Below are 20628 nucleotides of genomic sequence, written 5' to 3'. Positions count from 1 at the left end.
ACATGTGTATAAGGTCCTCAGTCTCTATAAATACCTGTATCATGTGTAAGTCCCCAAACTTTTAACATGTGTATAAGGTCCTCAGTTTCTATTAATACCTGTATCATGTGAGAGTCCCCAAACTTTTAACAAGTGTATAAGGTCCTCAGTTTCTATTAATACCTGTATCATGTGTAAGTCCCCAAACTTTTAACATGTGTATAAGGTCCTCAGTTTCTATAAATACCTGTATCATGTGTAAGTCCCCAAACTTTTAACATGTGTATAAGGTCCTCAGTTTCTATTAATACCTGTATCATGTGTAAGTCCCCAAACTTTTAACATGTGTATAAGGTCCTCAGTTTCTATTAATACCTGTATCATGTGTAAGTCCCCAAACTTTTAACATGTGTATAAGGTCATCAGTTTCTATAAATACCTGTATCATGTGTAAGTCCCCAAACTTTTAACATGTGTATAAGGTCCTCAGTTTCTATAAATACCTGTATCATGTGTAAGTCCCCAAACTTTTAACATGTGTATAAGGTCCTCAGTATCTATAAATACCTGTATCATGTGTAAGTCCCCAAACTTTTAACATGTGTATAAGGTCCTCAGTTTCTATAAATACCTGTATCATCTTTTAACATGTGTAATCCTCAGTTTCTATAAATACCTTATCATGTGTAAGTCCCCATTTCTATAAATACCTGTATCATGTGTAAGTCCCCAAACTTTTAACATGTTTAAAAGGTCCTCAGTTTCTAGTCCCCAAACATTAGGTATGTGTATAAGGTCTCAGTTTCTATAAATATATGTATAAAGTCTTCAGTTTCTTTTATTAGCCTTATCATGTATATATATTTTCCTCATTTCTTTATATATATGTATCTTGATCTTGTCCCTAAAGTTTTACCATGTGTGTAAGGTCCTCAGTTTCTTAATTTTCAAACTGTGCAAGTCCAAAAATTATAACCGTATGTACAAGGTCTTCAAAAAACCCTTTTCTTGTTTGTTGGTACATGTTGTTTAATGTCCCTGCAAATTTTGTCCTATATTTGGCACGTACGGACATGGAGAAGTGAGGGATCTTTTCCGTGCAAACACCTGCTGCAACAAGGGAACTCGGTTTATACGGTCTCATCCGAAGGATAGGTATCCACGTCCCACAGTTGTATTCGAACCTGTGACGTAAGGATCAATTAACCCCAATTAATTGCAAATCTAGAGCAGACGCTCTAACCACTGCGCCATGCGGGCGAGACACCTTTGTCTTGTGTAAGTCCTAGCTTAAATTATACCATAATGAATATAATCCTTTTAAATAATGAAAACATAATGTAATGCGATATTAGTTAATAAAAGTGTCCTTTTATAACATGCATACATGTATTTCTTATCAAATAAGTTCAAGAGCTCTTGTATTTTAAAGGCTGATACAGAGCAGTATCGGTTACAGCTACAGTAACTTTATTTCCGACGCTCAATAATAAACAGGCACACTCAATAATAAACAGGCACATATCATAGGGGTGGGGGTTGGGGGGTTGGCCACCCCCTTTTTTTCCAGACATTTTTTTAACTATATAAATTGTTTATTGAAAGCCCCCCTCCACCACACACTTTTGGAATAGGATTATATATTTGGACAATTTTCTTTTCTTCTGTTTTTTTTTTTTTTTTTTTTTTTTTAAAGTTTTATCGGGTAAGTTGAATTTTAAAAAAATTATTTCCCGGGCTGAATTCCCCTTTAATTTTTTCAACATAGATGCCCCCTTCCCTTTCTGCTTGTCAAGGAATATTTGCTTGGTATTGCCCCCTCCGTGAAAATATTTGTGCAGCCCCCATCCCCCCAAACGAACACACACTAAAATTGCTTCCAACCAGTCAGATTGTGGTTCTCATAATGGCTTAGCAAAGTAAAAAAAAAAAAGGGAAATTTTAGCTCACCTTTACGATGAGAGCTTGTATATCGTCGGCGTCATACAGGTTAAAGATTAAGGGTCTATAATTTAATATTTTTTTTCATTTTTATATTTATTTAATATAATTATAGCAACGTTAACGATAAATTTTAAAAGCTACATACATGTATTTGTATACAGTTTTACTATTTCAGCACGATACTTTGAGAGAGGACTTGTAATACTTTGTGTATTATTTTAAAAGACATCATCGGGAATAATTGTCCTTTTTGTCCATGTGTCACTAAAATCACAAACACAAAAAAGGTCTGAAATGCTCTAAGTATTTTTTGTTTTTCACTTAAACTCACAATATTTATCGTGAGATTTTGGGCTATAATATTCTAATTTTAAATTTTGCTCCAGATTGCAAAACATAATAAATTGCTTTTCTGTATAATCTATCTAAAATGGATAAGGATACAATGTTTATAAGGATAACAATATAAAGTTTATAAGGATAAGGATATAAGGTTTATAAGGATAAGGATATAAGGTTTATAAGGATAAGGTTTATAATTAAAGAGTTATGTTATATTAATAAAATATTTATTGTATTATGTAGGTCGTGGCCACAATCGCCAAATCAAAAATAAATGATTTTAAGAAGTTATATTTGTCTTCATCGTCTTTAATAATTAATTACTTTTCTGTATAATCTATCTAAAAATGTGCAAATTTGAGCAGGCGATTTTAATTCAGAATATTATAAAACTTTGATGGAGGATAGCAGTAGGTTATTGCTTTAATACTAGAACGATCTTGTACCGCCTAGTGTGCATATTACAAAAAAAGAATATTGCTTATATTTTTGATGAAGTGAATAGGTTAATTAATATACGAGAAATAATTATCAAAATCTTTTGGTTATTTTAAAGTTAAATCCATATTCAAAATGAATACGTCATCGAACAGGTTCGATGATTTGGTACATAATGGAAAACATTTTTACATTCTCTTTAATTTTGTTTAAAACGTACGATTTTTAAGTTTCACTGTCGAAATTTCAAAGAATGATCAGAATATTTCTTTTTTTTTTTTAATCAAATTTATTTATCAAGCAATCATGAATAGTTTTCAGTGTCAAACACGGATAATTTTAAGTTAAAACTACTTTCATTTTTGGTGCCAAAATAAAGTATAAATACTGATTCTCAAGAGTTTCTCCAGGAACCTCGAGCGATATATCCTAGCTCGCCACTTTTGCTCTCCACTCAAACGCGAATTCCGGTTGGACTGATGTAAAACTATAGTCGAGAAAATAAATATTAATCATTACTACGTGAACAATATGAATAAATCGTCAAAACCCCAAAATAATCGCTCCACCAAAAAAAAAAAAACCCTATATATTATAAGAGAGATGTATACTGGAGTATTTTTTTTGTGTAGCGATAATTTTGGGGTTTTGGAAATTTATTCATATTATACACGTCCATGTACATGTCTAATAAGCTCCGGGGTTTAATATCGGGGGGGGGGGGGGTGTCCTGTCCACAAATTCCTGTGCTTCTGCCTTGTACTGGTAAACGACAGCTATATTTATGATATTTTAAAAGTTATTTTATAAATGAGAGATAAGTAACTAAATGTAATTTTCAGATCCAATGTTTTTGCTTAAAGAATCTATTTAAATCGCTGGACAAGATTTTATTTATGTTATATTTGCTTTATGATGGAGATTATTCTTTATTTAGAGTTCATATTGACACACTGTTTGTTCCAAACATTTGATATATCCTAGCATACAGTATATAGGGGGAGGGAAACTGGTCCCTCGGTTTTTTTTTAAAACATACATCTAACTTTTACTGTAAAATGATCCTTGAAAGGTTTATTGTTCCACCTCTGTTACAGCAAAGTTCTAAGCAAGGCTATTACTGAGTATTTTGAAAAAAATCTGCCGTGAACCTACCTCTCACGTCCCAAAGGAATGGATAAAAAATGAATAATAGATTTTCAACAAAACATGGGGTGATGTTGAGAAGTAGAACCATGCCTTTTTTCACTGGCTTGATCTTCAATTACGACGTGCACTACTCAGATTATTACACTGACCGTATCGTTCAAGGACTTACCGCATGCTTTTTATAGGCGAAAACAATATTTGTGATAAGGGGGGTGGGTGGGGGGGGGGGGGTGGATAACTTAGTTCAGGCAGTGGGTCTAAGGAACGAAGTCCGCGGAAGCTCCTGGCTTTTTGTGTAAAACCAGGCACAAAAAAGGGGAATGGGTTACTTATGTACACTATGATATTTCACTTAGAAAAAAAAAACGAACAAACAAGACCAGATTTGAAAATAGCATTTGTACATCCACAAGATTTCACAAAAACAGTCATAAAATTACCATTTATTAATTAACCATAAATTATAAAAAACCAACGCATTGCACTATTAATATTAGTCATATGTCACTTTGATACTTTGAAATTTTTTTTTTGGGGGGGGGGGGGGGGATACGACCTCCACACCCCCTTTAATCCGCCATTACTTTTATAAATCGTAATATTATTATAAATATTTTCTACAACCTTGTTTATTAAAATACTGAATACAATAAATTACAGATATGAGTACCACTTTTGGATAAACATTACGCTGAATTATATTTTTTTGAAAAATGCGCAGATACACAAATATCTGTAGTTTACGACTAAACAATTTATCCGTGCTAAACGAGGGAGGATTTGAATGCCCTTTGATGTCTTTATTAATAAAATCAATGAAATTAAAATCAAAATAAAATTCGTTTGCTTGAACACGGAACTTGTTTAAGAGAACTTTGACGTTTTCAAAATGTTTTCATTCATATCATATAATCAGAAAATATTGTTCATCAAGATTAGTATATGCTTGAACCGATACAAATGAGGATTTTTTCCTTTTTTTAATTTATTTTTTGCTGTTTTGGTAGTAATGGCAAGTTGTAAAATTGAAGAAACTTACATATGTGCTCTACCCAACCCTTCCCCTTTGTTTGTTTAGCAAATACAGAGAGAGAGAGAGAGAGAGAGAGAGAGAGAGAGAGAGAGAGAGAGAGAGAGATTTCATGTTTATGTATTTATTTTTATTAATTTGAAATTCAACATTATTCTGAATAATTCTGTATTGAACGTTGCATTTTACAAATCTATCCCATGTTAATGCAACGAATTTATTAACAAGTCTTATCGCTGGTAATGATTTACGTGAACCAAAATAAACGGTAACCAGTTGGATGCGCCTTTGCCTCCAAACTGTTCATTTGAAATGGGAAACATTTCAAATGATCGGATGGGTAATGTTATTGTATACCTTTTATTAAATTGTTTTAATTTGGACGAAAACAATTTGCAACAAATTACTATTTTTTAGTTGAAGAACAATTATTTTTGCTTAAATATGTTTATAACAAGGATACACCATAATAAATATTTATTTGACATTTTTGTGATCATGGCAATCAATACGTCATGTCACATTTTTTCAGCATGATTTTTAATTACAAAATCAATTTAGTAGTTTTTGTCAGGTGAATAGATAATCTTTTTTGTAAATTTTTTTAACAAAACGATAAAATTTTACGGGTGTTACTTTTGACATTGAATATTTCCCTTTGTGTTTACAGGAGAAGAGTCAAATCAATGAAATTTTTTTTTAAAAATGATGTTAGCCAACGCATTGCACTATTAATAATATGTCACTTTGATACTCTGTGAACATTTTTTTTTTTTGATCTGAGTGCTGATAAATCGTAATATTATTATAAATATTATTCTACAACCTTGCAATAAATTACAGAGAGGAGAAGAGAGAATTATGTGATTTACGACTTTTATCAAACGCTGTGTCAGGATTTGAATACCCTTTGATGTCTTTATTATAAAATCAATGAAATTAAAATCAAAATAAAATTCGTTTGCTTGAACACGGAACTTTTTAATTTGACTTTTTCAAAATGTTTTCATTCATATCATATAATCAGAAAATATTGTTCATCAAGATTAGTATATGCTTGAACCGATACAAATGAGGATTTTTTCCTTTTTTTAATTTATTTTTTGCTGTTTTGGTAGTAATGGCAAGTTGTAAAATTGAAGAAACTTACATATGTGCTCTACCCAACCCTTCCCCTTTGTTTGGGTTAGGACAGTCACGTGGAATGCATGTGTTTGAGAGAGAGAGAGAGAGAGAGAGAGAGAGAGAGAGAGAGAGAGTCATGTTTATGTATTTATTTTTATTAATTTGAAATTCAATATTCTGAATAATTCTGTATTGAACGTTGCATTTTACAAATCTATCCCATGTTAATGCAGCTAACGAATTTATTAACAAGTCTTATCGCTGGTAATGATTTACGTGAACCAACAATAAACGGTAACCAGTTGGATGCGGCCTTTGCCTCCAAACTGTTCATTTGAAATGGATTCGAACATGAAGGGGAACTTATCGGACGGCTGCGAACTGTAAAATGTGAAACGTTACTACCTATTTAAGATTAAAGGTGTTATTAATTAATAAGAAAACGTGTTGCAGGTGCAAACTTTTTGAAATGCTCTTATGGCATGGGCATAAAGAACACTGAAAGTAAAATAATGATCACAGTCAATAGTATGTGACCTCATTGTATTAATCAGGCATATGGTTTCTTTTGAAATATATTTATGGGAAGGCAAGAAATATCGACTGGTATCTCATATTTTACAAATGAAGATGCTGCTGGAAGATTAAGAATGCTGGAGGATACTGACATATTTCCCCTTAACTTGTTGCAGTTAAAAGAAAAAATAAATAGCAAAAGAAAACGAAGTTTATCTGTTTTAGATACAGGTGACGGTATACACTGTAACAGCACAATATAGGGTAATATTTGGAAACTACATATCTACTTCCAATTTTCCATTAAATGAAGTGTAAATTAGTCACAAAGTGAATAATATACATTTATTGACTGGGTTCGGGGGCAACATGCGTTTTGTCGGACCCAAGAACCAAACTGTCTGTCCAAGGCCATTAGGCCGAAGGCAGACAGTTTGGTTCGAGGGTCCGACGCAACGCATTTTGCCTGAGAACTCTGTCAATAAATATTTTGTTAATCATTTCATTTTATTTTTTAACATACATATATTTTGTACTGTATTCCGTGATGTAACATCAGGTCCTTAACTGTTTAACACCAACGAATGAAAATAAGAGTAAGCCCTGCGCATTCTGTGACGTAAGCATTCCAACATCTCCCCGAGCGGTCCAACATCTCACTCAGCGGTCCATCATCGATGTTTTTACGTCTGCTCAGTAAAACATTAAAAATGTTTGACTTTTTTCGTATAGATTTATATAGGAATAAATTTTTAAAGGTATACCAAGTCAAGTTGTCTGTGTTTTAAATAGGGAATCCTCATTGCTCCAAAAAATCGCCTCCTTGTAACATACATTTTCTTCAAAACTAACCTTTTCGATTTTTGTTTCAAAGAGGCATATTTTCGAAAATCACAAGAATTAAATAAAAATCATTATCCGTGCAAAATGCAACATGTGTGCATAAAAATACGATTGTGACAATGGTGTCAGAACTGGTCAAGTGGTAAGGCGGTTTTACTCATTCATTCTGTTACCTGAGAATGGGTTCGAATTTCTGAATGACTGGTATACATTTTCGCCATAAAATAGAAGTATGTGTTAAATGTAATATCTCTTGAAAGAGAAAGAGAGAGAGGAAGAGATGCCAAAAGGATAATGGGTAATATCTAAAAATGCATGTATTGCAGAATTGAATTGTTAAAACAAATAAGACATATTTTTTATTTATTTAGTGCGATGTCTTACAAAATAAAGAATCAATTTAAACATTTTTTTAATATTAATTTTGTTTTATTTCAGATCGGTTAATTATTCTGATCTGAATTGAAATGACTAAGGGGACGATCATTTGTTTCTAAGAGGGTGCCTGGCACATTTTTTCGAGTCGGATTATTTATTTTCATGTCGGTGCAGGACAGTTTATTTATTTCCAACAAGATCGAGGACAGATTACTTATTTTCTTCTTCACTGGAAAAAAATCTATTTAACCAAATAAAAAAAAATAGATAAAAAGGAAAACAACAGTCTAAAACCTCTAATTCGTGGAGTGGGGAAGGGGGTAAGGGGGTGTAAAAGCACTGGTCTGGGACGAATTTTTTTCCTAAGTCGAGAACAGAATTTTTTTTCCGACATTTTCGAGGACAGATTTCTTTCGAAAATCACCCCCACCTCCATCACAATCAAATGGCCGTCCTTAAATTGAAATGTCTAAATGAACTTTCTTGAATTTTGCATCAACAGTCAGTCAGCATTTGAGTTAATTAATGATAAATTGTATTTTGTGACACGGTCATTGTATCACCACAGAACTTATGAAATGACGACTTTTAACGAGACTGCTGAAATTCTTGTTTCACCAACTTTTTCGTCGATTGATAAATTACCTTGTTTTAGAAATTATTCATATGTAGATAATGTTAGAGATACAAAATCTGGTGCAGGTGACATTTAAGGTACATGTATATTGCTGCATAAGTAAGGGAAGTTGACGATTGAAAAGTTAGTCATTTCGTTTATCATAAAGCTTACAAGTTCTATACACAGAGATTCTATGTATAGAAAATACATTTTAAGTCCCCAAACTTGTACCCTGTGTATTAGGTCCTCAGTTTACATATATACCTTATCTTGTGTGTAAGAAGTCCCCAAACTTGTACCCTGTGTATTAGGTCCTCAGTTTACATATATACCTTATCTTGTGTGTAAGTCCCCTAAACTTGTACCCTGTGTATTAGGTCCTCAGTTAACATATATACCTTATCTTGTGTGTAAGTCCCCAAAACTTGTACCCTGTGTATTAGGTCCTCAGTTTACATATATACCTTATCTTGTGTGTAAGTCCCCAAACTTGTACCCTGTGTATTAGGTCCTCAGTTTACATATATACCTTATTTTGTGTGTAAGAAATCCCCAAACTTAGTTCCCTGTGTATTAGGTCCTCAGTTTACATATATACCTTATCTTGTGTGTAAGTCCCCAAACTTGTACCCTGTGTATTAGGTCCTCAGTTTACATATATACCTTATCTTGTGTGTAAGACTTAAGTCCCCAAACTTATTCCCTGTGTATTAGGTCCTCAGTTTACATATATACTTATCTTGTGTGTAAGAAGTCCCCAAACTTAGTTCCCTGTGTATTAGGTCCTCAGTTTACATATATACCTTATCTTGTGTGTAAGAATTAAGTCCCCAAACTTATTCCCTGTGTATTAGGTCCTCAGTTTACATATATACTTATCTTGTGTGTAAGAAGTCCCCAAACTTAGTTCCCTGTGTATTAGGTCCTCAGTTTACATATATACCTTGTGTGTACTTGTGTATTAGGTCCTCAGTGTGTAAGTCCCCCTTGTACCCTGTGTATTAGGTCCTCAGTTTACATATATACCTTATCTTGTGTGTAAGAAGTCCCCAAACTTAGTTCCCTGTGTATTAGGTCCTCAGTTTACATATATACTTATCTTGTGTGTATATACTATACTCTTGTGTGTAAGAAGTCCCCAACCTTGTTCCCTGTGTATTAGGTCCTCAGTTTACATATATACTTATCTTGTGTGTATCCCCAAACTTAGTTCCCTGTGTATTAGGTCCTCAGTTTACATATATACTTATCTTGTGTGTAAGAAGTCCCCAAACTTGTACCCTGTGTATTAGGTCCTCAGTTTACATATATACTTATCTTGTGTGTAAGTCAACTGTGTGTATTAGGTCCTCAGTTTACATATATACCAAACTTGTGTGTAAGTCCTGTGTATTAGGTCCTCAGTTTACATATATACTTATCTTGTGTGTAAGAAGTCCCCAAACTTGTACCCTGTGTATTAGGTCCTCAGTTTACATATATACTTATCTTGTGTGTAAGAAGTCCCCAAACTTGTACCCTGTGTATTAGGTCCTCAGTTTACATATATACCTTATCTTGTGTGTAAGTCCCCAAACTTGTACACTGTGTATTAGGTCCTCAGTTTACATATATAACTTATCTTGTGTGTAAGATGTTCCTAAACTTTGTTCCCTGTGTATTAGGTCCTCAGTTTACATATATACCTTATCTTGTGTGTAAGTCCCCAAAACTTGTACCCTGTGTATTAGGTCCTCAGTTTACATATATACCTTATCTTGTGTGTAAGTCCCCAAACTTGTTCCCTGTGTATTAGGTCCTCAGTTTACATATATACCTTATCTTGTGTGTAAGTCCCCAAACTTGTACCCTGTGTATTAGGTCCTCAGTTTACATATATACCTTATCTTGTGTGTAAAGTCCCCAAACTTGTACCCTGTGTATTAGGTCCTCAGTTTACACATATACCTTATCTTGTGTGTAAGTCCCCAAAACTTGTACCCTGTGTATTCATGTCGATTCATGTCGAACGAAATTGCTGCGTTTGCTCTCAAGAACATCTTTTTGTAATAGTACTATTGTGGCAAGGCCGTAACTAGGCTTAAATTTTTAGTGAGGCAAGGGATCTGGAGGCAACCAGGATAATTCTCAGGGGGGATGAAACCTGTATTTTCAGGCAATGAAAGACTTTTTTTTTTTACATTTTGAATTATATTTTTTTACATGCTTTCAACAAGATAATGAAGCACCTGGTGATATGTCGATTTACAGAAAAGGAAACAAAAGTCTAAGATCTTAATTTTGTGTAAAGATCGAAACACATAATTAATTTAAGTGCACTTTTCAGAAAACTCTTAAAATTTTAGTGAGGGATTTGCCTCAGACAGTGGTACTTACGACATATGTGGCAGAGATACTGCAGAAAAGATCGATGCAGTTCATTCCTCGGGAAAATGTGCATTGTTGACTAGTACTAAAGCGATACACGAAAAGAGAGAAAAAAAAATCTACACGCAAGTAGCAATCGATCGGAACGGATATTCATAAGCCTTTTCTAATGTCTGAAATATTGGCCTATAGATCAAAGCAGATATCTTCTTCTTCCCATTCAATACAAACCATTTAAGTATTATCCCATTCTGCATTAGGGGTGAGTGTCTATATACAGTGCTCGTTAAAATTAAAAAAATAAAAGATATTAAAAGCGCAGTTGTGATTCTACTAGAGATTGGCACTGGAAAGCTGGGTCTTAAAGCTGTTTGGGTTCTTGGCATCTACTGTTCTTCCTGGTAATGAGTTCCACAGCCGGATGGCTTAGGAGGAGAAGGAGGTCTTGTACACTTCTGTTCTGGTGTGTGGTAGCAGGAATCGTGGCCTCTGGTTCTCAGTGATGGATGTAGGTAGCTCTCCGCCGGGATGTCCAAAAGATGGTAGACTATCCTGTATAGCATGTTGTCTGGGACTCTTTCCCGACGGATCTGTAGTGACTGCCATTGGAGCTGCTGAAGTATGAATGTTACGCTGCTTCTTTTTTGGTAATCTCCAATTGCGAATCTGTCTGTCCTACGCTGTACGTACCGCCTCGATCTTCTTGATGCCCTCCTTCTTGGCCGGGGACATATTCGATGGTAGGTCGTACAAGTGTAAATATCAATGTAAATTTACATTTAATTTGCGAAGTGAAACCCCCTCCCCCTCCTTTTTAAAATCACATGTTTTCAAAGTTGTAATTAAGTAGGATGTCTTGGATTTGGTATTTAATTAGGATAAAAAAATTATGCTACATGTACCTCTCCCTGCGTAGCGAGTAGGCTAGCTTTGCAAGTGGCGGATCCAGGAATCTTGAAAGGGGGGCAACAAGTTTGGGGTCGGTGCCCAAAGCCACACACAAAAAAAGATTTATTAAATCTTATGTATATCTAGACTCAAAAGCCCCCTTCTAAATCCGCCAGTGTTTGCATACAAGATAGTAGCTTTACGTAGAGGCTAAGTAGCGGCTACGATCTTGAACGCACTCTGTCAACTGTCTTATTGCATAAAATTACGACTGTTTAAAACGAGCATTTGATGGACAGGGCTTCCCATTTCAGATTTTGTGTACAAGTTTTGTTGGAGGAAAGACAGTGACTTGATCAAAGTCTAAAATACATTTTAAGCAGTGGCATAGCGCCCTTTACGCAACAACACAAATGAATACACAGATTTTTTAAAAAAGAAAATTAAAATAATAATAGTAATAATAAAAAAACATGTCGAAAGTTCAATAACGGATTAAAATAATTAGGTTATTTTATAAAAGCTAGATTGTTTTTATCCATACGTACTAAATATAATATTTTCAGCTTCTACCTAAGATCTTTGAAACAGTGTATACTAGTATATCGTTTTAGAAACTTTTTTTAATGGAATCACTGTCTAGTTTGGAGAGTATGCCAGGGCATCAACAATAGTGGGAAACATGGGATAATTTAGCATAACGGGCTTCGCCCGTTATGCTAAAATAAACCCATGTTTCCCACTTATTGTTGATGTCTCTGGCATATTCCAAACTAGACAGTGATTCTTATATTTCCATTTCATTGTGAAATAAAATTGAAGACTTAGACATTTAAAATGTAGACTAATAGATTTAAATTACACAAGGACTTCCATGCCAATTTCCATATTCACTCGCACACTGACGTCAAACACAAAGGCAGCCGCACGAGATTTACATGCATATTTTGCCTCCTTAGGGTCAGACACAGAGACAGATGCGCACGAGATTTGCATGCGTATTAGGCCTCCTTAGCTGCTGACCTATCGACCTGCCTAATTTACATTCCGGCAGAATTATCAAGAAATAATCTCCCCCAACTTTCAAACAGATATTACAGAGAAAAATGGAAATATTAGAATATCAATGACGATCGAATTTCAGATATAACTGTGTCCATTCAAAGCAAAAGCAAATAATAAACGATGCTTTTTACTAATTCCCCTAATAATCACCTAAATTAACTGCGTTGTACTAGCACTATAATTTTAAACAATGAATTTTAAAATGTAGCAGCATTTTCAATGAAAAATATTCATAAGTTTAGTGAATATACCAGTATATAGATTTTTTTTTTTTTTTTTTTTTTTTGCATTTATGAAAAACCTACGAAAGCCCATTGAGGCCAGTTCAGAGAAAGAAATATTTTTAATGCGTTTAAACGCAATGATTTTTGCGATTAAACGCAATAATTATTGAGTTTAAACGCAATGAAAAATATTTCTTTCTCTGAACTGGCCTCAACTGGCTTCCGTAAAAACCTGTCTTAACTGTGAAATAAATTCTGTAGCAACTACTAGAACATTGAATTTTCTGTTTGTAAAATTTTGTTTGGTTTTTCTGTAGTCCATAATAAATTCTCTTTCGTCAGTAAAGGGTGTATTCACTGTGACAAAAGATTTGACCTATAGGAGAGAACAGTTTTCCGGGAAAAGTGACATTTCAAAATCAATCTTTATTTGTTGTTTTTTACCATATGTATATCTAAAATTTTCAAATTTGTAGTTTTATTTTACAATAAGCCCCCATAGTTGGCCGAACACCATTTTGTCCGTTAAAGCGTAGATTTGTGCATGAATTTTGGTCTAGGAGTCCTTCAGGGCAGACTTTCCCTTAATAAAATTATAATATTTTGAAAGGTTTGGATGTAAGAAATAATTTAAGACTTCTTCAAATTTAGACCATACATGTACAATCTAATAGTCAGTATAGCTCAGTTGATATATATGCGCTGACTTTTATACCTTGGGAACTTTCTTTTTAAAGTCGGGAGTTCGAATCCTCCTAGTTCCACTCTTTATAGCTTTAAATTTTCGCCTTTTTAAAGATAATTTTAAATTATTTTTACAGGCTTGTATATTTTCCTTCAATCATCTAGTATCCCTTCATCGTCTCAAGCCAAGGTCCGGAGTCCGCATATAGCTCTCTCCAGAATGGGAGAGGATCGTACATTTTGGCCGTGGTTTGAGACGATGCTATCCCTTATGCATGCCCATTATCTTGATATAAGAAACACTAAAAAAAGATCAATTCGTAACAATCCAATGTACAGTTGTCAGTCAGATGGAACAAACCTAAGAATAAGCTCACTTTCTCCGAGGACAAGAACAACTCACTCTGTGTTACTCGATACAAGTATTCTCGGCAGCATTGAGCGGCGATGAATTTCAATTGTATGTATTCCTTAGAATTTAATCACATTCATTGCTTTTATTCCATTTGTGCTACTGGTGCTTGTCTGGGTTACATGTAGTGTGTTACGTATTGCTTGAATTATTTGAGCTTAATATATTTAGAATAAGCTATACATGTATGTACTTTTGCTGTAAGTCAATGTTCTAATTTTGAAAAAGTAGGGCTACATCTATCACTATCAGTATTGTACTCCCTTGGATTTCATTTAGGCCTATGTAATTTGCTCACATTAATGGCATGTTTTTATTATATCCACGGAAATGTGTTGTAAAATAAATAGACTAGACAAAAGAATAGCATTTCATAAACAGTAGACATTACCACAAAGTACAATGAGTAGTAAAGAAAAATATCAGTTTCTAGTACATGTATTACGTTTGGAGATAAAAAGTTCAGAATAATAATGAAAGTGAAATAAAGATTTATGAAAAACAAATTGTAACATATATGTATTCAGCCTAATGTCACAAATCGGAACGGAAATCGACAAGCTTTCTGTAAAGAAAAAAAAAACAAGCCCGGCCGGATAGGTCAGGTCCCTATTTATATTGAACTTTTCAACGCAATTTTGCGATAATATGATAGAGTTTTCCCGCGTTTCGTAGAATAGCGGGAAAGCATTGTATGATAGAAACGTATTTTATTGGAAATGCCTGTTTATGGTAGGCGTGGCCAAAGGAAGACCAATGAGAAGGCGTTATTTTGTGAGGTGTTGGATCATTCCAAGCCAGTGCTCCGCAGAACACACACACGTGTTTTTTTATATTTATATTCAAATGAATACGTATCTATAAATAATATTAACAACAATATTGTCATATTGTTTGATTTTGCTTTATTATACATGTACATATATGGTGTTTCTGCATACCATGTACTGCTCCGAATGCATGTGCGGCATTCTCCCTTGAGGCATTATTTATACATAGCGACGTGCACACGTTTTCCATAGTTACTCGTCTATGTTTTTTTTTCTGGGCGGTTTTTAATGTCTTTAATAGGGGTACAATGCATAGCATGTAACGTATAGTTACATAATGTAACCATTGCAGTTCTTCATTGATCACATACACATTTTGTATATGACTGTTTGTTATGGATTGTTAGTTAAAGAGATATATGCCGTATTAGTGTTTTATTTTAAAAGAAATAAATGTTTAGGTGGTGGCTCATCAAGTCGTAACGGTATAAGTTATATACTTTCTGCAAATAAGACTATTCCACTCCATCACTTTTAAAAGTTATGAAATATTATTATGTAAAAATTATTTTCACTCCGAGACGGATAATAAACCGCCTCTTATTGAAATATTCATGATCACGTGGTTTCGCATGCTCACAGCAAACAATGGTCCAATCTCGTGAATGAACCGAAAAGCATAATGGTCTACTACGTTTTTACTACAAACACGTGAGTTAGGGATTGTTAATACGTGAGCACACCTCAGAGTTGGTTGCTTTTTGTACCGAGGAATAATCACGTGCAATTGTCTTTTCACTAGCAGTACAGCACGGTGAAACTCGAAACAAACGGACCTGTACAATGAAGTGGGGTAAACTTCAATCTTTATCATTGTTAATCATTTGTAGGCAAATATGAGCATGGGATTAGTAGATAATAAATGTACATAATGTATTAAGCATGTAAATGCTTGGGAAAATGCATCAAGTCTTTCCGAGAGCGATTTAAAAAAACTAGCCTTTTCGAAAAGCACATGTAGTATTTTATGTAGTAACCCATAAATGCATTAAATGCAACTCATTGAGCTGATTGGTATATTTGTCAGTCATATTGGTTCCTCTCTGATCAGACGTCACAAAAATATTTTCCTCGACCTGATTATTCTCGCGATGCTTTTCCCGCGCACATGCGCAGATCCAGGATAAACGGTCAGTCCTTTATAAATATGCATGAGGATATCGTGTTCTTTTCCGGACCAGTACTTTGTTAATACCGAATAATATTTCGTCGAATTTTCAAGAATGCTTCATTTTTGATAGCTTATCATAATTCAGAAATTTTTGTTCGGTTTCAGCTGTGCAAAAATACTGCTTAACAAGGCACACATATCTTTAAGCTTACAGCTTAAGTGTTGTATTATTTGTCTATTTTGAGGCAAAGTCTGTCAAATAATGTGTGAAGAATACATGTATACTTATATAAAGCTGCTACAATAAGTAAAACATATTTGAAAAATAAGCCAACTTTACACATATGTGATTTTGAATGTTTGATATGAGGAATATCATTTAAAATTGATCACATTAAAGCAAACACGTTCTTTCATGTAGTACTAGTACTTTGCATTTCTTATTATTATTTTCACACTGCATGTGAAAAAAATATCACTTATATTCAATGGACGAAATATATTGCAAGAATTTCACTATTGAAAATGATGTATGTCTTAATTCATGAAAACAAGAAATGCTTTGTTAAAAGAGGATTTAGTGGAGTTGTAAGTTTAGTCAAAACTCAGCATTTTTTTTTTTTTGTTAATATTTAGTAGAACTAGGACTGTATAAAGATAAAAAAAAATATTTCGAGTTAATTTTCTGACGTAAAAACCTGGAAATCCATGGGCTTACAGGGCTTTGCTATAAATGGTTTATCGAGTCACTGAGATTTTTTTATATACATATAATAAAATAATTCCATGGTCATACATGTATAGTCAGGGAAATTTTGGCTATAAGTTATAAAACTGATTCCTGGACTAAATCCGTTATTTTGCGTAAACGGGGAAGAAGAGATGTTGGCAGGTATAACAAAGTAGTGGCGCTGTGGGGCCGAAATAAATCGTAAAGGGTAAATTTAAGATGCCGTTTCCTTCTGTATATATAGTGAACAAAGAAATGTCTTTTGAACAAATCCACCTCATTCCTTCAAAAAAACGTATACCCTACCAACAGCGCATAGAAATAGATTATTTTTACACGTTTGGGAAATGATATAACATGTTTTTTTCTTTTTTATTTTCATTTGTTATTGCTCATTAAGGAATTTCTGGATTGAAAATTTTTGGACTAAGGATAACCCTTTCCCACATTGAGAAATCCCTGAATCCGCGCCGGAATAAATAAATAAATAAACATGTCCAACCATCTTCAAAACTTAAATTTACAAATATGTCCCCATTTCTGTTCTTTGTGTATGAGAAACTGAGTAAAGGTCCCCAATTCTGTAAGCTTATGAGAAGTTGGGTCCCCTACATTTACACAGAGGTCCCCATATTGGCACTTCCGGGTCCCCATTTTCTAAATTTATGAATATATCATTCTAGCTCAAAGACTCAGTCTATTTACTTATTCCAGGATACTGACGGGGTAAAATAAGTTAAACAATACCAATTCTGCCACGAAATCGCTTAGTCCCCATTTTAAGATTTTTTGGCAGGGTCCCCAGATCGAAGTCCAAACACGTATATGTGTGTGTGTGTGTGTGTGTGCGTGCGTGAAGGGTATCAAACGGGGACATTTGTTTGTTTACACACCTTCCAACCGGGGACGACCTTCCAACCGGGGACGTCCCCGGTTGTCTCCCATTAAAAATAGCGCCAAATTCGAAATCAGGGATGTCTAATTACCCCAAAAAGCCGAAAAAATCCGTTTTTTAACATGTTGAAAAAATGTCCCCGGTTAGTTAAGATTAAAAGATGTGTGTTAGTGTGAACTTTTCATAATGAGCGAAGGTTCGTACTTGGGGGTTACACATGTGTCCCCGGTAATATAGTGAAAAACGTGTCACGTGACCTTTCCTGAAACAAACATTACCTTGAGATATATTCTCTTTCTTAGTTTTAAGTCCGTATTTTATTTAAATGTTAAAGTTACATATATTATGTTACGTTACTAGGGTATGATTATCAGCCAGTCTGAGAAACATTCGTGTCAATGGAACATCTGGATTATAGATGTACGATTGAAATTAAGTTTCTTAATCGACCTACAATTTTTTAAGGAATGAAGGTTATTTAAACTTATGTTATTCGAATAATTCGATAAATCTAACATACATTGGGACAGTTTGCACGTTATAAACCACGCGGTATTGCAGTTTTATGATAAGCAGTCGCGATATATTCAGCATAATTCATAGGCATCAAAAGCGAATTAAACAGGGGAGGGGGGGGGGGCTAATATTGAAATGGGGCTAATCCCCAATAAAACCGTAAACCCTATTTTCAATGTCCACATAATGTATATCTTTGCAAAAAGTGGAGGACTCAAGCCGATAATTCGAAATAATATTGTTTATATTATGTTGGAATTCTGCATTAGGGTTGATTTTCTTGAGCTTAAACATAATTCTTAATTTAGTGACAGGGGAGGGGGATAAGCTGTTATTTGCATAGCTAAGGATGGTAGACATATCCATATACATGCATGAGATTCCTACAATGTGCCTTGTAATAGTAGTGTGGGAAATGCTAGCTGCAGAACGGTGGTTCTCCGAAAAAAATATTTTGACAGACTGGAGAGCTACAGTCCCATCCATTGTGAGAACTGTATATTTATTGCCTGGACAAAAAGCAGTGCTTAGTTCTGAATTTATTCTTCCAATTCTTTTTACTTCAACTGCAAAAAGATATATCTTTTAAAAACTCTCGGACAAATGTAGGTGACATCTGCACAAAGTGCGTTGGACCAAATTATTTTGCAAACCAAATTGAAAGTATAAATATTCGAAATTTTTGATGAACACAGGAGAGCTATTAACAACATAAAATTTAAAAATTAAGCTTCGACAGTCAGATTTCTGAAGGGGAGAGATACTGGAAGGAATCTAAAAAATATCAATAAATGCCTCGCTTCATGAAAACGAAATGTTTAATGTGGCGTTGAAGAGAAGGAAGGGGGGTGGGTGGGTTATGCTGTAATATTTCCATTTCTAATTTTTCTCTCTGTGCACGTGATAGCTCTTTGAAAGCAGAGTTAATTCCTTGGTTATTATACCGGAATGTATGTTAGGCAGGTCAATAGGTCAGGAGCCAAGGAGGCTTATCTCGTGCGCATCTGTCTTCAAGTCTAAAGATAAGGAGGTCAAATTTGCATGAAAATCTCATGCGGCTGATGTTGTGTTTTGACTTTAGTGGCCGATGGCTATTGAAATTGGGATGGGATTTCATGTAGTTTAAATCTATGTCTGCATTTTATTTAAGTCTAAATCTACAATTTTATTTTCACGATGAAATGGAAATATAAGGAATCACTGTCTAGTTAGCATAGTATGCCAGGGACATCAACAAAAGTGGGAAACATGGGATAATTTGTGCATATTGGGCTTTGCCCGTTATGCAAATTATCCCATGTTTCCCACTATTGTTGATGCCCTGGCATATTTTACTAACTAGACAGGGATTCCTTAATTTATGTTGTCTAAATGCCACAGCGATCTGATCATATCCCTTAGAAATCGAAGTACGTGAAGACGAGATATTGAAAAAAATCTATATATTAAACCTGTGCGATTCATAAAGTTAGCTTATATAGAGTATTTACAATAAATCTGATTAATTAAAAGGATCCTTTATCTATAATTAACCAGTAACCATTGTAAATATTCGTACAACCATTATATCTCCTACAAGTATTTTCAAAAAAATCATATTTTTATAATACACAGAATAAGAAGCAGTCCACTCCCGGTACGTCGGTACGTGGAAGCTCGTATGCATGGACATATACATGTACATGTAGTACAATGCTTACGTTTGATCACAGTTGAAAGAGAGAAAGAAAGAAGGCGTAAAGAATAATGAAGAAAAAATATTTAATCATTTGACTGTTTTTATGAAAAAAGGGTCCTTAAAGACATACGCAAGGTACTTAGCTGCTGATAATTTTTCAAGATATTTATAGATAAAAAAAATCAGCATGCATTACTAGGGCTTTAGAAAGATAACAAGTTACGAAAATTTTTGCATTATTCAAAGAAAAGTATACAAAAATTACAAAACACAATTTACAGATTTTTTTTCAAAATTTGTTTTAGAAGAGGTGTGCAAATCCATAATTATATAAACATTTATAGTATTGCACACAGGTCCATCATCTAGTAGAATTCAACTCCAGAGAAGAGCTCAATAAAGTTCAAAGTATGTTGCATATGACCTTAAGGTCAAAGTTTCAAATTGGTATCGTCGTTATTCGGTAAGAACGTATAATGACGTCGTGTGCAACGAATTAAGTTTCCAATCATTCAAATAACTTTTATAACATATATAAACTCTTAAAAGATGTGTTTTTTATATAATTGTCTTCTTTCAAGATCTTAAATTTTCAATATATACCATGAAGATGAATTTGTTCTCTTCCAAAGGCAGATCTAGTAATTTCGACGGGGGGGGGGGGGGGGGGTTTATATACGGATTCTGAAAACAGATTTTGTTAATTTAGATTTTGTGTACCGTACAATTTAACACTAAGATATTTGATATTCTAGCTCGATTAAAAGATACAAGACACCTGTACATTAAGACATAAAAACTACTGATGACTAATACTTTTTCTATCAGAAATGTCGGATGGTCATTTAAAGGAAGTAAATAATTT

The sequence above is a fragment of the Saccostrea cucullata genome, unplaced genomic scaffold (genome assembly GCF_032062105.1).
Source record: "Saccostrea cucullata isolate Sc308-1 unplaced genomic scaffold, CSIRO_AGI_Scuc_v1 ctg2046, whole genome shotgun sequence".
Lineage (NCBI taxonomy): Eukaryota > Metazoa > Mollusca > Bivalvia > Ostreida > Ostreidae > Saccostrea > Saccostrea cuccullata.
This window is presented reverse-complemented; position numbering follows the sequence as displayed.